This window comes from Zea mays, chromosome 6 (genome assembly GCF_902167145.1).
Source record: "Zea mays cultivar B73 chromosome 6, Zm-B73-REFERENCE-NAM-5.0, whole genome shotgun sequence".
Lineage (NCBI taxonomy): Eukaryota > Viridiplantae > Streptophyta > Magnoliopsida > Poales > Poaceae > Zea > Zea mays.
Window position 1 is genome coordinate 146,687,217 of NC_050101.1, and position 8,763 is coordinate 146,695,979.

Consider the following 8,763-nt stretch of genomic DNA (forward strand, 5'->3'; position numbering starts at 1 on the left):
ATATCAAGGTAGGCAATGCATCAAAGGGTTTCCAAGCAACTCCTATAAACCTAATGCACATTTCGCTAGACTTAAAGTGTGTAAAAATAATTTAAAAACACAAGGAAGGGGTTGCATGCACCGGGGCTTGCCTGAGTAACACTAGGTTAGTGTTTGTTAGGCGATCACTTGGCGAGCATCCTTTGGATTGACACTCGTTCAGATTATCCATCTTCCAGTTCGTCCATCAGCATCATCCTGCGGATTAGCCCACGCTTGGGGTAGACTTGGCTCTTTTCCTCCGCATCACGTGATTAATTATCGTACCTAAATGATTTGCATAATGCACATGAATGCATAGTACTGACTTCACTCCACAACTAAAATTTCTCGCATAAAATGCCGATAGCGCCTACCGGCAAAGCCCTAAAATTACTAAGCAAATAAATTCAGCTTACCAGCATTCAAACGTGACTCAATACTTGTGAGAATGTTGATAAATTCTGGTTCGGGCTTGTCGTCGAACATCATAACGGGTAAGTTCCATGCAGCGCTGCGTGGTGGAGATTGACAGCCGGGTGCCGAGAGTGCGTGGAGTCTTATAGAACCATGATGCTGAAGATGGCGTGGTAACGAGCGAACACGTGGTTGAGTGTCGACAAGGTGTCCAAATCTTGTGAGGCAATGACATGGTCGAAGAAGACAACCAATATCATGCGATATCGATGGCAGGGCTTCCACTGACGGCGACCAGGAAAGGGAACCTGGCCACACAGCTTAAGCGAGCACTTGGGATTGAGCTCAACTAGAGGAGAGCAGGAACGCATGGGTGGAGATAATCGGCGGCAGGCGCACCAGGGGCACGATCAGAGGCGAGGACGATGATGAGGCAGAGGTCTCACGAGCTCACCACGGTAGTTGGCTAGAGAATAGTGTCCCGGCGAGCACGACCAGGGAGGTGAGGAAGGGGCATAGGGTATTGATGTCCTTCGACCAGAGACCACAGCACATAGCATGGCGGATGGACTTAGCCGCGGCGAGGTCGACCGACGAGGGAAGCAGGGAACACGACGACGACGGTCAGCCGATCGATGACCGGAGCATGACGCGATAGACTTGGGGATGTCGTGACGGCTGCCGAACGCTGATGGCCAAGCACACGGAACAACGACACCCGCGAGCTGAGGAACGACGGCGAGGTCGCGGCCGGGGTGAGTGCAGGATTCGGTGGTCTGGAGAGCAGCAGGATGCAGAGTAACATGGCGGACAACCTCCACGGCGAGCTGAGCGACGGCACAGGGGCGAGCAGAGAAATAGAAGCCGAGCTGAGGATCCACTCCAACCAGGGAACGGCGGCCATGGCAGGGACCGAGCAGGAGCAAGGAGAAGGGGGCGAGCTCGGAGGGAGCCAGGGGCGCGCTCCCGCGACACCAGAGAGCTCGACCACCATAGAAGCAGGGAATAAGCGCTGGAGTCGAGCAGGACGCAGTGGCGGACGCGCGCAGGAAACTGGAGCTTGCAGGGAGAAACGGCTGAGGGAGAGAGAGGAGGGGCCGCGCGGTACAGAGACTGGGCGTGGGCAGAGAGAAACGCAACAGCCATGGAGCTCCACGAGCGAGAGAGATGAGCGTGCAGTGGAGCAGAGAGGGAGCGCCCAGGAGCTCGCGCAGGGAACGGGGCGCGGCACCGGAAATGCCCTGCGGTCAGCAGAGAAGCTTCAACGGGCGCTGAGCAGCTGGAAGACAGCGCGCGCAGAGGAGCTGGGGGTCGCGAGCTGCAATAGGAAGGGGCCGGGGCGAGTTCGGTCGGGCAGAGGGAAATCCCACGGCGAGGGAGCACGGCTTGCAATGGCGAGCAGAGAATGGAAGCCGCGGGGAAGAGAGAAGCAGGGAGGATTGCCGACGAACAAAAGCTGGAGGAAGCGCTGCGGAGGATAGAGATAAGGAGGAGTCACGCGACGATAAGGCTGAGCGGAAGAAATATCAGAGCATACAGCGGCTGAGCGGTCAGGCGGCAAGATCTTCTTCTCCAAGCACGGCGGCGCGGCGTGGAAGAATAACAGGGGAGGCTGCGAGAGGGATAAGAACGATGACACAGGAAGAGATAGGAACGATTCAAGAGAAGAAAAATCTATGAAGATATTTTCATTTCTTCCCCTTTTTTAAATAAAATTGCAGATATTTTGAATTGGTATTTTTAGCGATGATTAAAGGGTCGAATAATTAGGATTGACAGCAACAATTGGGTAGGATTTGATTTGGCGAATTTTCCGGAATCAATTGAGTTTTCACCCGTGATTTATATTCGGAGATTCAGATCGAGACGAGAACACACCGACCGAACTACACTGGTTTCAGCTTTGGTATTTTAATTTACGATTGATTTCGTTGAAGTTAAACCGATTAGAAATTATTTGAGTCCGGCTCTAATTCCCTTTATCTGTTTTAATCGATTTATTACCAAATATTCCTGATTATTAATCTCGCGCATAATTTCTCTCGGATGATGCGCGATTCGAATTATTTTGCTCCGAACATTTTAGTCGTTGAGTGCGAATTAATTTACTTGGGATAAAATGCGTAAAAGCACATCGAGCTTCCGAATTTGTATTCGTGCGAGCGATGAATAATCACCGAACGCACCGATTTTCGGAATAACTAGGTTCCGAACATCACGAAAATTCAGGAAGAGCCCAAATAAATAAAAACGATGTCGAACTCGCGACAAACGGAACAGATGCGATATTAAAATCGTGATAGGCGAAGATGATTAAAATTAAGCATCTGTTTTATCCACTGATTACGTGCTTAAATCCGTACTCGTTGTCGAGCGGAATATAAACACCTGGGGTGTTACAGCCCTCCCCCCTTAAAAGAATCTCGTCCCGAGATTCGGAGCGAAAGACTTTTAAGAGTAGAGAAGCATGTAACCCATGTCCAGATCAACGATAATGATAAGGCAGTCTTGAACGAAGGCGAGTGCATCAGGATAGGGTTTCTCTAGTGGACATAACATGTATCGACTTAAGCCAATTTAGAAATGCCCACAATTGGAGACGTTGCCTGCCAGAGGAACACATAGGGTTCCATATGTGCAGTTTGCTTTTTCTGATGACACTGTACTATCTGAGTCTGTTGGGCGAGCGGCAAATACTCCATTTTACCCAAACAGAATCAGATGCACCATCTTGGGTAAAACACACAGAAAGAGGTTTACCAACAAGTGGTTACGGTAAGCTCATAGCACACGTGACAAGTGCGGATGTCGAACAACACCATAGTTGACCCGTGGCTAGCCAGAAAATCCAAGTCCAAGAGAAATGATAAAGACTCGTAAAATATCAACGAAGAGATCCGTTGATGTTGGCTCTGCAACCAATTCATTTTATCAAGCACTAGTCACGGCTCGACTTGATCACTCATGCTGGAAAAGCACACGCGAGACGATCGAGGCACGACTAGAGCGATGATTAGGTGGTTACTAGTCGAATTAACTTGGTTTTTGTAAGTACTTTCTCAGGATGGTTTGTGCTAAAGTGAGTTTAGATAACTCGACAAATCGATCTCTAAACTCAACCTTTGTTCATTGGGCAGTTACAAGTTAGTAAAACCAACTTGTTGAACTACTTTTGACATTGAGCAGATCCTCTCAGTTCCATCGGTAAGCCAACGGTCGAGAGTTTACTTCGGCTAACAGGAGATCATGCACTTGGGTAGAAATCCATTTAGTCAGGTTGTTCATCCGTTTCTTCCATGCGGGAGGAACTGGCTTGTTTTGGAAATATATGGGTTAAATAAGAGAGCGAATGAACAAACTCCTGCATCTCAACAGTAGGGGAAATCCAATCTCCATTCTGAGAGCTACTTAGTTGTCTCTCGACACTAAAAATCTCCAAGGCTTCACCTTTACACCAAAGATGCAAAGGGAAACTTATTTGAGTAGTCACTACCAAGATCAAAAGAAAAGAGCCCACACATGAAAGTGGTATTGCCCTTTTTATCCAAAAGAGATGATAGATGTTGCTTGATCACTTGACAAACAACATGGAAATTGTTTCAAGGGAGAAGTCCACGGAAGATCACATATCAGTGTAGTTCCACAATGGATCATGACTAGAGACATCGATACCAGCATGCGCCAAGCAGCATAACCTTGCGTGTACATTCACAAGGGGCTCTCAGTTTCGCTGCGGCACCATAAGTCGTTAACCATGACACCATTACAAAACTGGCACCAATAATAAATCTCACGTAGCAAAAATAGATTGTGCCAAGATAACGCATTGACATAGTCTCATAATGGATTACAACTACTAACCATGATACCAGCGCGTGCCGAGCAGCACAACCGTGTGTGCGCACACACAGAAGGCCCTCGGTTTCGTCATGGCACCACAGGTTTTAGCCATAATGCCATTACCAGACGTAACCAATAAGAAATCTCGCGCGATACAAATGAATTGAACAAGGGTGACAATATACAAGGAGATACTCCACCTGTAAGAATGGTTACAAGTAGAGAGCCAAATAGATTATGTCCCGATGAAATGAACAAGGCGTGTCCATAACCTAAAATTAATGAAAGGAGTACGATGGGAGACTGTTAATTCAGCCCCAAGCATATTTCTATGCCCATAGTAGAGATTACAAGGTCAAGGATTAAGTTGGTATGCCTTCACTAAACATGAGGAAGCCAAAGGCATCAACCGAACAAGGGAATGGTTCTAGAAGGAGACATGACTTGAGATCCTTGTTTTAAGCTTAGATACATTTTATGTCCAATAAGGAAATTATCTAAGCATTCATTTGTATGGGCTTTGTCATGGAGTAATAATGGACAATTCAAGTTTGGGCATGGTTTACTAAATAAGAATATGACCTAGTTTTGGGTTTAGGCAATCAAGTCTCTAACCTTCTATCGACACATTAAGCACAAGAGCACATATAAAGCACCCTAAGAGGTCACCTAAAGAATGGAGGACACCTATTTCATCGAAGTTCATAATACAATATTACACTACATTATCTACAATCAATGGTTGCTGGAATAAAGATGAGGTGAGCATTTTGGGTGTATAGGTGACAAACATAATGCAACAATCAGGATGCATGCTCGTCTTATTCGTCCTCACTGATTTTGCCAACATAATGTGGCCATAGCGTTCTATATCGGTGGCATACGTTCTCTCTCGGTAATTTGCTAGTCGTCAACTACACATATGTTTTTGAGGTTAGTATACCTGCAGAAAAATCCATCACAACCCAATTCCCAATGATGCAGTTCACACATGACAGTTTATCACAGTTTATACTCCATATATTGCTATATGGAGTCCAGCTCATCATTAAGCGCCGAGCCACGCATAGGCGCCGTTGCCACACTTTAACCATAGGGCAACTCATTATGGTAACTCACCTTCTTACCTGAGCGTAGGTGCGTCGTTACAAGTACAATACACTTCTCAGTATTCCCATGTCTGTATACCCATACACATCCATGGGGTACTGAATCCCAGAAAATTAAATACTCCACAACGCAGCCTTCATATATACATATGTGGAACATGTATATAATCAAGCGCCACAATTAAGCACTCCCCTAGACCGACGGTTGTTCGGTCATGCTCTCACAACTCACCTTACCTTGAGCGTCGATCCATTCAAAACTGAATGGCCTCAAAATAACATTACACATGTATGCAATACCCACCCGGTTGTGGGTTAGTGGTTTTGAACTAAGCCACCTGGTAGTCCTTAACTTAGGGCTTAATAGAGGATGTCGCTAGCATTATAGTTTTGCAAAACTGTTTTTCAAAATCAAACAATGTGTTTAGTTGAAAATAGGTTTTCTAAAACCAAAACTTTTGTTTTAAAAATAAGTATGTGACCGTATATACTTAATCCTGCTCCGATACCAGCTGCGGCAGAACCTCCCAAGTTATTGGGCCCACATGCACCTGTCCTTGTCTCAAAGACCTCAGACTGCTATGCATGTGCACCAGATAACTTAACAGGATCCGTCCGATTGCCCCAAGGACACCGGATAAACCACTTACAACCAGAACCGCGGGATTAAGTAACACAAATCACACACACCAATATTTTTGCAGCGGAAATCTTGTTACCAAATTTTACAAGTTACAAAAATTTTACATTATTTTATCGGAGTGATTGCAAAAGTATAAGTTTGAAATATATGCTAGCTCAAGGGACCATCCTCATTAAGAAGTTTAGAAGGGTTACTTAGACTTATAAGAAGGCCGAGCCCACCGGCACTTAACACCATCATCAACAGCACAAAACTATGACCTGAAAAACAACAGGGAATAAAACCCTGAGTATGGAATTACTCAGCAAGACTTACCCGACTAAAGAAAAGACTCTCAAGGATATGCTGGATTTGGGAATCAAGGAGAGGCTTTTAGCAAGAATCAACTTAGATACTTTTGCAGAAAAAGCTTACTAAAGTGAGTCCTTACTTTCAATATTTTAATGCCAGATTAAATATTAATAGACTCTATTTGCACCTAGTCTAATTTCACCATTTCATCAATACAACATCATTTTTACTCATAATGTTTACATCCTGACTTAGGTTGTAGGTCGGAGCTCAAGTCTCCACTCTCCGGGGATATAACGGCGATCCGAATCGATTTACTCAGCTGAGGATCTCTAACCACACGACATATGTAGCACTTAACCCTTGCATATGTCAACCGTTCCCACAGATCCTCCACAACGTGAACCGGTCCGCGCTACCCGGGAGCACAGTACTCCTCCATCCAGCCTCTAGCCAGGAGGGTACACGCTACTCCCACCATCTCCCACGCCCAGTGCGCGGTTGTCTTTTCACGTATGGAATAGCCGGGTTCAAGCTTACCCTGTCCCATTTCCAGGGCATGTGGCTAGTTAAGATAGTCCTTGATCAACAGGCCTACATACGCATCCAATCCTTAATTAACCTGGGCGGAGCATCACCTGTTCCTAGCCCAAGTCCCGATTTAAGTACTTCCATCCTTAGGAGTGTTTGTGCTCCCTAGGATGAAAAGAGCATTATAGGGAACTTTGCAGTAAGATCCCACCATGCTCCCAATGAAAATATTCTTGCAGGTAGAAATCATCCTTCCTCAGGATAAACCTGAGCTAGGCATAAGTGCAAAGGACAAACTCTATCTGCTTATAAGCAGGGCTAAGCATTTTTTGTAAATCATATTTTGATACTTCACCAGAAGTACCTATAAAGGTATGGATATCAAGGTAGGCAATGCATCAAAGGGTTTCCAAGCAACTCCTATAAACCTAATGCACATTTCGCTAGACTTAAAGTGTGTAAAAATAATTTAAAAACACAAGGAAGGGGTTGCATGCACCGGGGCTTGCCTGAGTAACACTAGGTTAGTGTTTGTTAGGCGATCACTTGGCGAGCATCCTTTGGATTGACACTCGTTCAGATTATCCATCTTCCGGTTCGTCCATCAGCATCATCCTGCGGATTAGCCCACGCTTGGGGTAGACTTGGCTCTTTTCCTCCGCATCACGTGATTAATTATCGTACCTAAATGATTTGCATAATGCACATGAATGCATAGTACTGACTTCACTCCACAACTAAAATTTCTCGCATAAAATGCCGATAGCGCCTACCGGCAAAGCCCTAAAATTACTAAGCAAATAAATTCAGCTTACCAGCATTCAAACGTGACTCAATACTTGTGAGAATGTTGATAAATTCTGGTTCGGGCTTGTCGTCGAACATCATAAAGGGTAAGTTCCATGCAGCGCTGCGTGGTGGAGATTGACAGCCGGGTGCCGAGAGTGCGTGGAGTCTTATAGAACCATGATGCTGAAGATGGCGTGGTAACGAGCGAACACGTGGTTGAGTGTCGACAAGGTGTCCAAATCTTGTGAGGCAATGACATGGTCGAAGAAGACAACCAATATCATGCGATATCGATGGCAGGGCTTCCACTGACGGCGACCAGGAAAGGGAACCTGGCCACACAGCTTAAGCGAGCACTTGGGATTGAGCTCAACTAGAGGAGAGCAGGAACGCATGGGTGGAGATAATCGGCGGCAGGCGCACCAGGGGCACGATCAGAGGCGAGGACGATGATGAGACAGAGGTCTCACGAGCTCACCACGGTAGTTGGCTAGAGAATAGTGTCCCGGCGAGCACGACCAGGGAGGTGAGCAAGGGGCATAGGGTATTGATGTCCTTCGACCAGAGACCACAGCACATAGCATGGCGGATGGACTTAGCCGCGGCGAGGTCGACCGACGAGGGAAGCAGGGAACACGACGACGACGGTCAGCCGATCGACGACCGGAGCATGACGCGATAGACTTGGGGATGTCGTGACGGCTGCCCAACGCTGATGGCCAAGCACACGGAACAACGGCACTCGCGAGCTGAGGAACGACGGCGAGGTCGCGGCCGGGGTGAGTGCAGGATTCGGTGGTCTGGAGAGCAGCAGGATGCAGAGTAACATGGCAGACAACCTCCACGGCGAGCTGAGCGACGGCACAGGGGCGAGCAGAGAAATAGAAGCCGAGCTGATGATCCACTCCAACCAGGGAACGACGGCCATGGCAGGGACCGAGCAGGAGCAAGGAGAAGGGGGCGAGCTCGGAGGGAGCCAGGGGCGCGCTCCCGCGACACCAGAGAGCTCGACCACCATAGAAGCAGGGAATAAGCGCTGGAGTCGAGCAGGACGCAGTGGCGGACGCGCGCAGGAAACTGGAGCTTGCAGGGAGAAACGACTGAGGGAGAGAGAGGAGGGGCCGC